General features: G+C 46.4%; 2 protein-coding genes across 2 annotated transcripts in view; one reads left to right on the top strand and one right to left on the bottom strand.

The window, feature by feature from the left end:
- Positions 1–5,902, bottom strand: part of LOC125954270 (protein TIS11) — a 449,377-nt gene extending 443,475 nt beyond the window's left edge. Inside the window, exon 1 of the mRNA XM_049684424.1 lies at positions 5,892–5,902. The gene's annotated coding sequence lies outside the window, so the exon portion shown is untranslated. The remainder of the gene's footprint in view (positions 1–5,891) is intronic.
- LOC125954238 (uncharacterized) overlaps positions 1–13,840 on the top strand; it is a 210,695-nt gene that overhangs the window by 60,461 nt on the left and 136,394 nt on the right. The window lies entirely within an intron of this gene.

Raw genomic sequence — 13,840 nt, 5'->3', positions numbered from 1 at the left:
GTAGCAGCACCGATTGTATACCTGGTATGCTGGAAAAGTATTGAGTGGTATTGTACTTCTAAGTCCATTGTTTGAGTCTGTGTTCGAATTTTAGTCATTTTGAACGTTCACTTTAATAGTGAAAGCTCGTTGATTTAAAAGTTTTCGATCAATTGGTTTTCCATGGTAAAATGAAGCAAACTATTTTTGATTTTTTTATGTAAATAAGAATGAAGTATTACAAAGGATTCCAAAAGAAATTGCGACATTCTGTGAAGCTACCATTGTTCCTAGAACATAAAAAGGAGGGCTTCCAGCATAAAACATTAAGCTTTTAAAAGAGAACTGTGCAATATTATCGTCAAATTCTTATAAGAAAAGTGACTGAGAATGATATCATACCAATTGGTCCGTTGGTTTCATGTTTTTGCTTATACATTTGTCATGAGAAAATTCGTAGAAATTCGTCAAAATTTTAAGAAAAAAAACCGATCTTAATGGATCAATTATGCCCATTTTTTGCCTAAAAACACTACGTTAGTAATGCCGCAACACCTGCATGTGACAAAAAATGATGATAATTGACTTTTTCCTATTAATAATAGTTTAATTTATTTAGACTATTTTTCTAATATTTAGAAACATGTACAAAAGAAACGATAACGCTTGGGTTTGAGTGCAGAGAGTGTGTCGATATCGGTTGAGTATCACAGAATAATGCCTAAACGAAAGGTAAATAACCTTGATCCAAGTGTTTAATATCCAAAGTAATCGCTAGATTGGAAGGGAATGGACTTAAAAGACATTTTCGAAAAATCTCAACTTCATTTTGAACAGGCTACGATATCGTACATCACCGCCCCCATAGTACCATCTTCACATTTATAGCTCGCTAATCTGTGTTTGTGTGTTGATCCAATTAGCATGTTATGATCTTTTCGTGTTCCAAGAATCATTTGAAATTATCTTTTTAAACTTCAGCGGCTTTGTTTTTTTTTACCCATCGCGTGGCTTCCGTTTCGTACGAAACGCAGTTCAATCACCTTCGACCCTCCGCCCACCTTATACCACTCACCAACAACCAGCCCCAAAACGGATCTTCTTCAGCATCGCAATCTGTAATCGTAAGGGAGCGAAAAAAAAACCCGCCAACAAACAGCATCGTACCCAATGCGCCGCGTTCGGTGCTCCAACAATGTGGGTCCATCCTCCTAATCCCGGCTTCCAGAGCAGCGCGGCTGCGGAATTACCAGCCAGGGGGGGGGTGCTTGACGAGCAGAGAGCGACGTGTAACGAGGTGGTTTCGCCCATCGGGCCCACTCCCGCGTCACCTAATATCACATTGCGCGCGCGAAAATAATCCATCATTAATCATAATATTTCATCATCCCGCCACCCATCCATCCATCCAGCCAGCCAGCCAGCCATGTCCGGCCAGAGTATTCTCGACCTCCGGCCACCAAGAACGAACTCTGCCCTTCTGTTCCTCAACCCCCGAAAAAACCTGGCGAGCGCGTGAGCATGCCCGGCGATTTTCACGGCGTCCGTTCGATCAGAAATTTAATAAGTTTCTCATCAAAAACGATGACTATTGGATGGATCTTTGGTTCTTTTGGATCTTTTGGGGTCTGCGGGCCTGCTCGTGCTTGTTGGCCTGTCGGACGAAAATCTCTCCGGATTATTAAACACCGACCGAGCAGACCGTGCGTTTGTGGTTAGCTAACCCCCTGTGGAGCTAACGAGAATGTTTACTCGGTGAGCGAAACTTTCGTGGCGAAGATTCGTCGTAAGTCCGGAAGGTCCGCCGATTCTAATAATCCTAAATTGATGATGGCTGGTCGCGTCGCGGTCTGATCTGGCCGGAGACGACGATAGTGGACTTTAAAGCTTGCTGCAGCTCGCCAAAAGCTCAGGTATCAAACCATTTTTGCGAGCTACTGAGTCCATTGCACGTCGTATCCTTCCTGGAGCGAATTTGATTTAAAATTCCTCACAACAGAAACTGAAGCCTCCACTTTAACTCATCAGCAAACATTGCGCCACATTGGAGTCCTGCTGCTGCTGCCCGAAAGTTGCCGCATTAACAGCATCCGCTGCTGCCGTTGCCGATAAGTTGCTCTGTCCCCATGTTTGACTTACGGCAATGAATGTCTTCGGTCTCGGCCTTGATCGGTGGGTTCTACTTGGGGCAACTTTGTAGCGTTTGTCCCCGTACCGCCGGGCAAACTTTCCCCTTCACGTCGGGTTGAATATTAAAATGACATTCTCGGTGACGAAGAAACGTGCAGCGCAAAAACTTTCGTCATTTATGACCTAGCGTGCCACCTTTTTGGGGAGCGAGGGGGAGGGGGCTCGTCCGGTCTGTGAGGTCGGAGAAAGAACGAACGAACGGAGGAGGGGGACCCCCCGCTTTCTCCCGACAACATCGGCACGTAATCTGGCCGCACACTCTCGCGCCGAGGGGCGTCTGCGGCGGCCAGTCGGTCGGGGGCTTCATGAAATTAATTTCTACACTCTCCAGTCTACGGTTGGCCAGCTGCCCTCGGGCGGGGAGGTTGGCCAACCAAACACAAGAACGTCGAGTGAGGGGGGTGTGAACTTTTGCATTAGTTTACCTCGTGGCCACGCTGGGTGCACTTTGAACTTTGGCCTCCAGCGAGACGGGTGACACAGAGAGAGGCGGAAGCTTTTTCGTCCGCACCTTTCGATACCGTACGGTTCAAAAAGCCCGGAAACGTGGTTCTGGTTCGTGCTTAGACGAAGCGAGATAAGATCGAAGAGTCTCGTGACGCGTGTGTTGGTGTGGTAGCGAAATTCACGAATATTTTGGGTGCGGTTTGGTTGGTTGGTTGGTTGTGGTATTGAACTGTCTCCGCTGCGTTTAAGGAGTGTTTTGTGTCTTGTTTGTGCACAACGAGGTGTCGAAAAGCGAACTTCGTGAGTCGTGTACACTCGCTTTATGTAGGAAAAACCCCTTTTTTGGGCAATTAATTAGCGAGCAATTATGGTCAAAATCGATAGTTACTTAACGGGGGTAAGATACTGGATCGCATCGGCATTCACTAACGAGATGCAGGCGGGATGCAATTAGTGGCAGCTCACGAGCAAAGGTTCTTTGAGAAAAAGTTTTCTAAATGTTTATAATGAAAGCGTATCAACGTGGAATACTCTTGGTAAAGTTTGCTTTATCCCCCCGCAGGATAAATGAAAGATGCATATTTATAAAGAAATTTAACTTTTATATTTGTTTTGCAAAGTTTTTATTCTGTCCAGGTTATTGTTTGAGTATATATTGCTCTACTGTTCCCTAATCTACCAGCTCTACTGTTCCCTTTTCGTCAAAGATGGATTATTTATAAACATGTTTCCAAATTTCTGTTCTTTCCTAGAGTTTATTCAAGCTTTCTTAAGTTGTTTCAGAATAATCGTTATTAATTTTCGAAGAAATTATTATCTACAACGTTCAGGCAGCATTAAACCAGAATGTGCCTTTTTTACAGTTTAGTTATGCTCATATCAAAAGTGAAGATCTTAAGACCATAGCTTATCACGTGTAACAATAATTATAGCGTTTACATTCACCCCTAACGATATACTGAATAATATTCCAGCTTTGAAACGATGAAACATGTCCTAGATTTGTGTCCTTAAGACATCAAATTCTCCAATTTTTTATTTATTCTAAAACTCCGTCCAGACGAGCAACAAAGTTATCGCGATAACTTTCTCGCCCTACTGTTTACATACGATTTGACAGCTCCAAAAGGGGTTCTCGCTCGTTCTCGCTTGCTCGCTCGCTACACGTGCATTTCAGTTATCGCGATAACTTCTCGCCGGTTTTGTATGGGATGACGTTTAATTTAGAAGTTCTCCAACATTCGTCATCGTCTGGACGGAGTTTAACAGTTTCAGTATAAAATAGTCCATTATTTTGTTCCAATTAATACAAATAATAAGGGCATTTTACGAATCAGCTACACCTTCGTTGAGGATAGCTTCCATCCCTTACATATTTTAATTGTTCGATGGTTTTGTCACAAACAAATTAAACCATAGTTGAAGATAAACTGCCGATAAAGCTAAATTTATACTTCACGCAAATGGAGTTTAATTATTACCGGGGAAGCCAAATTGTTGACAGTTAAACAAAAAGCCCTGATGAAAATGACAATAACAATTATAGTTTTCAATTGCCTATAATTTGTTGTTTCAGATTTTTACTCAAGAGCTGTTTTATGCAATTCTCTCCTTGTATTTAGTAGGCTGACCAACTTCTTACTTCGTGTTTCTAACAACTACCTGATCAGAGTTGGTCCAATTTAAGAGCAGGATTGATACGCAGACAAACACAAGAAGTCCCCGCTCTCTCTCTGAGAAGGTTTTTGTTTTATTTTAAACAGATCCTGCTCCACTGCCTCAAATCCCCATAACATAAAGCACCGCTTCAAACACTCTTCCATCATGTGTCCCTCTCGGCCTACACGGTTCTGTTTTTTTTAATATCCCACCGCCAGCAAGACATGCGCCATTAATGTGGCGATCGTAAAAATGGTTGGTGTACAGATGGGGGACGACACAATGTTAACCATTGCCATGGGCCCGTAGACCACGGACATCATGACGATGATGATGCCTGTCCTGTGCATTGTCCTGTCCTAGATGAGCGCAATTATGAACGACGACGCAATGACGAGACCCGAAGAACGATCCTCCCCAAGAGGTTGCGACTATACGATGGCGAGGAAGTGGTCCTTCAACACAAACTCCATCGTGGTGCACCATCGGAGTGCAACTTATTCTGGCGACCGATCTCTGTATGATGACTAGTTAACCCTCATTAACTGACTCGCTAGGTTCCGAATAGTGCCGGGATGTACTGTCGGGATGTGGAAATACAAATAAATAGTTACTATAACCATGGCTAGACCAAGTCATCCCACATTGGGACGTGCGTGTGGGACGTCTAGGAGTCTTTGGTCCGATTCTCCATAAAACCAGCACCTCCAGGGAAGCCTTGCGGAGAAGTCCCTTCTAATGCCGATGCTCCATACCGATGGTGTAGTAGGCTGTGGCCACGTTTATTACAATTAGCGATGACTTCTCGCGCCACGTCGCCGTCGTCGTCGTCGTCGTCGTCGTTGCAGGACAGGGACCCACTCACGGCTTAATCACATCACATCACCGTCGCCCGAAGCAAGATGGCGAACGTGTGTGTGTGTGCGCTATGGGAATCACTTAGAACCCGCCGCAAAACCAGGCGTCACAAGGGTCACCACGAATTGGCTCAGTTTGTTGCGCAAACTGTCGAGGTGCGCGCGCGCGCTCGCAAGGCGTTGGCGTTGTTACGCTTCCGTGACGTGACCATCCATCATGTCGCTGTTGGTTAGATTTTTGAGCTTCAAACCCCGACGACGACGACGACGACGACGACGACGACGACGACGACGACGGCCGCGACGATTCCAATCTTCCAATTCGACGTTCCTCTCGACGTCTGCGGTCAAAGGGCTTCGAGAGTAAGACGTGGGGTTGTCGAGTAGTTCGCGCCATCGCGCCGCTTGTGACATGCCGCTGATGATCCCGATTTGTCCGCCGCCACCGAAACCTGCGGTGGGTGTGCGCGCGCGCGCGCCCCTGAGCTTTGGCCTAAAATGTGCCTTTTTGAAAGTGACGTCGAATGGTCCCAAAATGAAGCCATCCAGGGTAAAAAGGGAATAGGGCTCGCTGAGCGCGCTAATGCTACTTATGCAATACACTCGCAGGAGCGTGCAGGAGATTAGACGAAGGAGAGAGAGAGAGTGAGGGCTTATGAGGCTACTCGAAATGCGACCACCTCGATACCGTCCTCCAGATTCGCTCCAGATTGATGATCATTAATTTCATCGAGAAGCAGCCCCGGCAGCAACAGTAACGCTGCTCGAGGAAGGTGTATGCAGCACGTGTAGCGGTATGCCTTGCGGGCCCTCGAGGCACAGCACCGGGGTGTCACAACGTATTTGACGCTGTTCTGCGGCCTCTCTGCGGCACCCTCCCACTGGTCGGTCTTAAAAAGAAAGCAAATCATCGACGGTATAGATGCCCCCGAATTCATCATTTATCATCGGTGCGTCCGGTGAGCTGCCGGGCTCCCTGATTAGTGTAACACTTTTGCTCGTGATCTGCGCCACAATACGTACGACGCTGCACAAGCCACAATGCCGTGCGATCTTGGTACCGGTGGCGAGCTTCTGGGAGCTAGTTTCTCCTTCTCCGCGGTATCCTCGAGTCAAATTCGGTGAGTAGTCGGTGTTAGCGAACGGTGCATTTGCGGCTAAGCGGTGGTGAGCTTTGATTGATGTGATTTATGCGAGCTACCACCGCGAAAGCATCATTTCGGAGGGGGGGAGCATTCCTGGGATCTAACTTATTATCCCTAAGGGAGCAGCATAACAATGTCTTTTTTCCATTTCGACCATTTTTTATTTCGATTCCGCGTGTCATTCGACAAGTACATGGCCACGTAATTGTGTGGGCAATGTTTAACGCCGGCCACTCCATACGTCCCATCGATTTCGTTCGCATTATCGATGTAATTGATTACGCAGGACCCAACGGCGGGGACCACATTTGACCCGGGACGATATTGTATATTGGGCACTTTGCGTGTTTTTCGCAGTAAAGTAATTAAAAACTCATCATGTTTCGCAATTACGCTGCGCTGTCCTTCCATTGACAACAAAAGACAACGAAGAACAAAAGGGTTTCCGAGAGAGGCAGTACTTCAATTAAGCGATACGGCGATGGCGTTAATGGGAAATACGTGAAAATGAACAATGCTCATTTGAACCTTTGGTTTTATTTTTTTCCGGTGCCGGCGCAATGCGCCCGGTCGTTGGCGATGAAAGGTGGAATTGTGGTATGAATTGATAATTTTTTATATGTCGTTCAAAGTTAAGCAGTATCGCAGGTGGAGCCACACTGAATTCGGAATCACTGTTCATCATAAAACAGGTGGAAAGTTGCAGTTGAATGAAAAAAATCTTTTCGCACATAAAATTAAGCAGATCATCTCGGTATGTTGCTTTGATGTTTATGAAGTACAACAGTTATCCTCAAGCAGCAGATCTAAGGTGTATGGAAAACAATCAAAGCAACATCAGGAAACTTGGATGAATTTTCATCCTTAGAATCTTGAGAAGACTATCGAAATACCTGTGACAGCTGCACCAACTCATAATGATGCTTTAGAAGTACCTTGCGCTCAAACATTGTTCTCGAAAGGTACATATCAAGGTTTTGATGATGTACCATGGATGCATAATGAGTGATGATTAGAGTAGAGAAAATTTTTGTTGAACTGATCCTAGACATGGAATTCTTCTCTAAGGCAAGGCAGAGTAGATCAGGTAGTCGTCAGGAGGTACATGACATAGCAGGGCCTATCGAATAAAGGATTTCATCTGTCGAAAAAAGGCAGTTAGAACGAAAGTATACAGAGAAAAACGTCTGAAGAAGCGTCTCCTACTGTCCATTAGAATGAAGTTATGGCCAGAACTAGCAAGATCCTGTTATAGTCCTAAAGGTCCTTCGGTATAGCCGTTACTATGGCAACAATCTCCGTTAAAGTGAATGAGTATTCAACTCATATCAAAAATAGAAGCAAGTGGAATGGATGTTAGAAATGTAAAATAATCGCACAATCTAATGTTCACTAAGTCCAAATTGGACTTGAATCTTTTGAATGGAGGTACCAGAAATTCTTGACAAACGTACTGGAATAACGTTTTCATCATTTTCTCAGAAAAGATCAAAACTCCATTTCATGATTGAAATGATGTTGGTACACATCTACATGCTTCAATCCTGTCAGCAATCCGTAGCTACAACATGTTTTGTGATTCCGAATTCTAAGTACACGTATACCGCTAATACATCACACCTCTCGCCATCAAGCCTCTACTACTAACAAGCCTTCTGCCTTCACCTGCTGCCAACAATGGCTCCGAATCGAACCGAACCGAACCGTATATTATTGAAAGGGAAAACGCGTGGCCATCGCTCGGTCCTCGTCTCGGTCAGCCCCGAGACGAATGACGAATGATGAGACCGCCGTCGCCGGTGCTGCTGCTGCTGCTGCTGCTGGCGGGAACACTTTGAATCGCTGCGCATTGATCCCGATCCCTGGCGGCCCCGGGGTAGCGGCATCCGCTTGAGAAGCTGATACGCGGCCGCTCTCATCGTGATCCTATTACATCAAGCGCGTCTCGCTCGTTCCCGCGCCGTGTGGTGCCCGTCTTCGGAATTACCAGGTCCAGATGCCGCCATCAGATGACAAGAACCGGGCTCGCGCACGCCTCGCGTTTGTCCGTGGTGGCCGAATGTCGTGGCGAGACCCTTGCGCTGCTGCGCCCTTTTGAATCATATCTCGGACATCGTGGACCGTTTGCCACCATCACCACCACCAGTGCCGCTGGAATGCGTTTCGAGGGAACCGATGGCTCGTTAGGATTGCATCCTAACGGCTTCATCATCATCATCATCATCGCCGTCATCATCAGCAGCATCGTCTTCTTCGTATGACCCTTGCGCCACGTACACGGACATTGACACTCGGACTCGCCATGGATCGCGAGTTGTTTTTTTTCGGTTTTCTTTTGCTTCTTTTTCGGAGAGAAGAAGCAGCACCTCTGGATGGTGGATCTGTGAAACCAATAGAGGTGAGTGATACTTGGGCAGCTCAGCTCTTCTCGAGTATCTCGGCCCTCGCGCGCGTCCATTGGATGCAATCGCTACATTCTCGGACGCAACGAAGCACGCGAACGCGGCGGTCAGGATGGCAATGGCCAGGCAATGGTTGATGCTCGCTAGAACGCAACCTCTCCACTCCCCTTTCGGGTGTTTGCTAGGTGGTGGATGCAGGGTTTGAAGCGCGCCGATGATTCGATTCGATAGCCCATTGAGGCCTCTCGATTTCGGAATGACATTCGGCGTGACGGAACGGAACGGTTCGTTCGTTCGTTCGTTCGTTCGTTTCGATTCGATTTCGGAGTGTGTGACAGGCACTAATCGAGTTTTATGCTCTCTCGGATCGCTGCATGACCGCAGCAGCAGCATCTACCGGGTGCGGAAGCGGCGCAGCGGCCACTGCACGGCGGGACACCAGGACACCGGGAAGAGGATACACCTTCGCCAACCCCTTCGCCACCCCTTCGCCACCGAAAACTGTTATCAAAAACCCATCATCAGGAGCATCGCGGTGTATATCGCGGGCGCTGCACGTGATGCGCGAGCGTGACGCGGATCATGTTGCAGAACGTTTTTGAAACCCCCTCCCTTGGGGGTGTCCGGGTGTGTGAGGGGTAGGGGGCGTGAACCGGCACTTATTGTCGCTTGGCGAGCTTTGAAATGAACGACGCGGAGCTGCGCTTCATTCAGCATAGGCACGATTATCGGGGCACGATGCGTTTTTGGCCAGCACCAGAGGCAGAGAGATGGCGCTGGTGCGATAAACGTCGGCGTGCAGTCGACATACAGCGCACACACACACGCACGCAGGCATACATACACAATGGCACTACACATCACGAACGTTTTATCCAATTCTAGATGGATTTGTGTGCTCCATTGCCGGCCGTTGCGCCAGCGCTTGTGGAGCGGTCGAGCATAATTTCCCGGGATAAATCGAGTGAAAACGGTATTCAGTGATCGAAAACGCATCGGGTGGCACTTCCGTTGGCGACGACGAATCGAGAGCCTGTTAGGGGGAGGGGGTCAAAATGGATGCTATAATTGAACGTAGGCTACTGCATTTTATGCTGCTGGGAGTAGCATAATTTTGTTTTGTTCAACTATGAGTTGATTGATAATTTCTTTGAAATTTGTGTTAATTGTTGCACTTAATTAGTTCAATCGCTCTGTTTAATTCAGTCCAGAACTCTGCATTCATTTCTAGAAAGTGAGAAAATTGCAGGCAATAGTGGAGCTGACATGTAAAATTATTTGTTTCAAATGATTTTTGTTGCACTTGAACAATGCGCATTCCAAAGGTATTCTTGTTTCAATTCACACCGATAAAATGTATTCAACGAAATACGGTCTTTTTTCCAGTATTTGTTATTATTTATTCCTGTGTTGATAACTTTAGTGAACAGTCAATCAGTGGTAATTAGTTTAGAAATATTGAATCGATTAAAAGATCCTAAAAATAGCAAAAGTAGGTTATTCGAAAGTGAAAAAATCATGAAAACATCATTATCAACTACATCAACATACATGTATTGGAAATTACCCAAGAAAGCGGAAATATAAAAATCAAAATAGATGGAAAGGATGGAAAAATATCATCCAAAGAGATTTGAAATGTTAGTCTCTAAACACTAAATAAGACAAAACCAATAATAGCATGTTATTTTGGCAATAATTTGTTAAAACATGTTATTTTCAATTGCAAAAAGAGGATGGTAACTTTTTTGTAAATATTTGTGGATCAGAAATGGTTTAAAACATCCCACTTTATACAAACGTAGTATTGATGTGCTGTGATGTCCTATATCGTTGAAAAAAAGTTCAACTGAACCTATTTTCGTTCGAAATAGAATTAATTTTGATAAATATAATCGTTGACACTGATGCCGATATATTATTCTCAAACTCTGCCGTTGTAAAGAGCCAACATGTTGCTGATTTCAGCAAAGCTTCAATCGGTTTTGATTGCAATCAAAATGAAGTCAAAATTAAATTCCATAAAACAGTTTTATAATTTAAAAAAAGTGAAACGGATGGTTTTATGATTAAATTCCATTAATTTTCATTTAGAACTTCCATTATTTGGATCATTATGCGATCGAAAACATAATTTGTCAGTTGTAAAACACCCAAGCTGCAAAAATGTTAGAGTAGTAGTTATCTCGAATATGCTTACAATTTTAAATCCATCCAGAACACTTTTAGGATCTAGACAAATTACTAAAATGTTAAAGCACTCACTCGTGGTGATACGATTTTTATTTCGATAAATATTTTGCATGTTTTAGTGTATGAATAATAATCTTGTCATATCAGTTTGAAGCTTAACCAACCGTAACAATCCATAACAAGTATGCAGCATCAGGAAAGCATTTCTTGCCAGCAAAAACTTTTACTTACTGTATCTCAAAACCCCAACCGACTAGGTAACGGTTAAGATCGGAGAATGTTCTTTTGAAGGAAACCCCGGAGAAAGAAATGGTTCCTTTACAATTAACTCTGCTTATTGTCATGCCCGGAGCACCATCCAGCACACGATCGGTCCACGATCTACACACGTACACACACACACACACGCTGCACCCCTTCAAGATGACTATGGTAATGCAACAAACAACTTTATTTAGGAAGGAACCCAGTGATGCCAGTGGTCACGCCGCGACCATAATGTTAAGCCACCTGACACACACACACGACAAGCCTTTCGCTTGGGTGTCAGTGCTGGTGCTGGTGCTGCTGATGGTGCTGCTGGTACTGCAACCGGACATCTTCATTCTTGCTGTTTAAGGCGAGCTTTTGCCGGTTGCGGGGAGGGACCGTTTTTCCACGGTTTTTATGGGGTTCGTCCCGCGGGGTTTCGTTGTTGATGCTCTCGAGACCCCGCTAGAGGGGGAAGGAGCCCTCCGACCCAAAGGAAGAATTTAATTTTTGATTTATTGCCATAAATTTTCATTACGAGAAACAGCGACCACGACCACGACCGCGACCGCGGCGATGCTGTTCTCCGTGTGTGACGATGATGGTCACCGTGGTGGTTGACGGTTTTGCAGACTCAGCAATAAATAAAGCGAGATTGAAGCAGGCAGCCAGCAACCTGCAGCTAGCGAACCTGGCCAGAAGACGACGACGACGATGACGACGACGATGACGGTTTTGCACGGTTTTGTCGGATTCGATTCGATCGATTCCTTCGTGGCAAAGGTTGCTCGAGAGAGAGATGGGGAGAGCATCAAACGTTTCGTTCTGACGGATGCGTCGTCATCGCGATGGTCAACGAATGCCGTGTAAGGATTACTACCACCGCACTCCCTAGTTCGGTTCCTATTGTTGCTATGGAGTGTGTGCACTGGAGATCACAGTGTGCGGCGACGGTGGCTGTATGGCTGTAAATGGGTTCAGGAACAACATGGACGCCAACTTCTCTTGGACGTTTCCATAAACCGTAAAAGTCTCAAGAAGGGCACACACACACACACACACACGAAAGAGACTAAATGAGACCGTTTTATGATCCTTTCTTATGCCGCACACTTTCTGGCCACGACATGATTCTGCATGCGTCTGCACACTGCTTCTAATTGGTCGACATTGGTCGACATTCGCGAGAAAGCTCGTGCCCCGAAGACCTCTCCATGGAGAGCGGGTGTCAGAATCGATGGCAATCGATGCAATGATGCGCCAGGGACGAGATTGAAGCATTGCTTCCTCTTCGCACACTCTCTTCCGCCTTCCACCTGCCCAGGGAGGCCAAGGCAATAAATTGTAAATTCCTCTTTAATGAGTTCCTTGACTTGCCGAGCAGCAGCAGCAACGGCAACAGAAGACGACACCCGGAGGCCGATGTCCTCCACTACTACCGTGGGAGCTTCTGCAGAAGAAGTCAATTCCCCCCCCCCCCCCCATCGCACACCAGGTTTGGTCGCCAAAAGTCGATTGAAATCCCATCCACGATGCTGGTAATTAATTATTTACAATCTCTCGCCCGCTCTCAGGAGCAGGTGAGTGAGCATTAACACCCTGCACTGCTTTAACGACCTGCTGGCACCGCGGTAACTGCGGGGCCAGTGACACCCAGACACCTTCTTCTTCGTCTTCGTCTTCGTCTTCGACTTTGTTTACCTTTTTTGTACAACTCGCGTACAACGGCAAGTGCGTGTAGAGGTTGGAAGAACCTCTCGAGTGGGCCCTCTTGAAGTCACACTTTCCTCACCAGAGGAATCGCTTCCAAATGAGCCACTCGAGCTTTCACAGCTTTTTGATTGATTGAACCCGTTGCGAGGCCTCCTTGGATTTCCCCGAATTCGACATCGACCGATTGTTGTTGCTGTTGGCGGTGGCTCAGAACTGCTGTGGCTGTGACCGTTGTTCTGGGTGAAAGCCTCGACTCGACCCCCTTTTTTGGGACTTCTTCTTAGACAGTGCGATCGGTGGCAGCAACCGCGTATACGTCGCGGAGTTGCACCGCACAAAACCCCGACTTCGGGCGCGAAAACATAAATCAACATCAATTCTAAATCAAACAAAAAAAAATGGATGAACATCATCCATGCAGCATACTGCGATGCCCGGTGCTCGGTGCTCAATCGGATCAAGTCAACGTGTGAATGCTTGGCGTCCTTCTCACCGGTCCGGTCCTCCGGTCCGGAGTCACCTGAGCGCCGGCCAGGGGTCATCCAGTGGTGATGGTGGCGGCCACATGCAGCGCTACCCTCCGCTCCCCTTATGGTTGATCGCGAACCCTACAAGCGTCAAACATCAATTAAATAATACTTAATCACTCAATAAACCAGTCCAGGCCTCCCCATTCCATTCGATCCATCCATGAGGCTGTTCACTCCGATGGTTCCAATGATCGAGTAGTTCGATCGAATGGATCGCCTCTCGGCCCCCTCCCCGTCCCGGTATCGACCATCAAATCATCATCATCATCATCATCGTCGTCGTTGGTCGCGGAGTGATGTTGGGGTATTCTTAAGGCTGGCGCGCGGTAGAGAAGGAGACAAGTGATCCCTATTATGCTCAGCTCAGTATGATCCGAAGGACGAAGGGGGGGGGGGGGGTACTCCTCCTTTTCCACCCTTTTCCCTTTTCCTTACCTTTAAGCCTTACCTTTCTTTGCTATTGTCCGGGGTCAGCC

The sequence above is a fragment of the Anopheles darlingi genome, chromosome 3 (genome assembly GCF_943734745.1).
Source record: "Anopheles darlingi chromosome 3, idAnoDarlMG_H_01, whole genome shotgun sequence".
Taxonomy (NCBI): Eukaryota; Metazoa; Arthropoda; class Insecta; order Diptera; family Culicidae; genus Anopheles; species Anopheles darlingi.
Note: the sequence above shows the minus strand (reverse complement) of the source record. Positions and strands in the feature narration are given on the sequence as shown.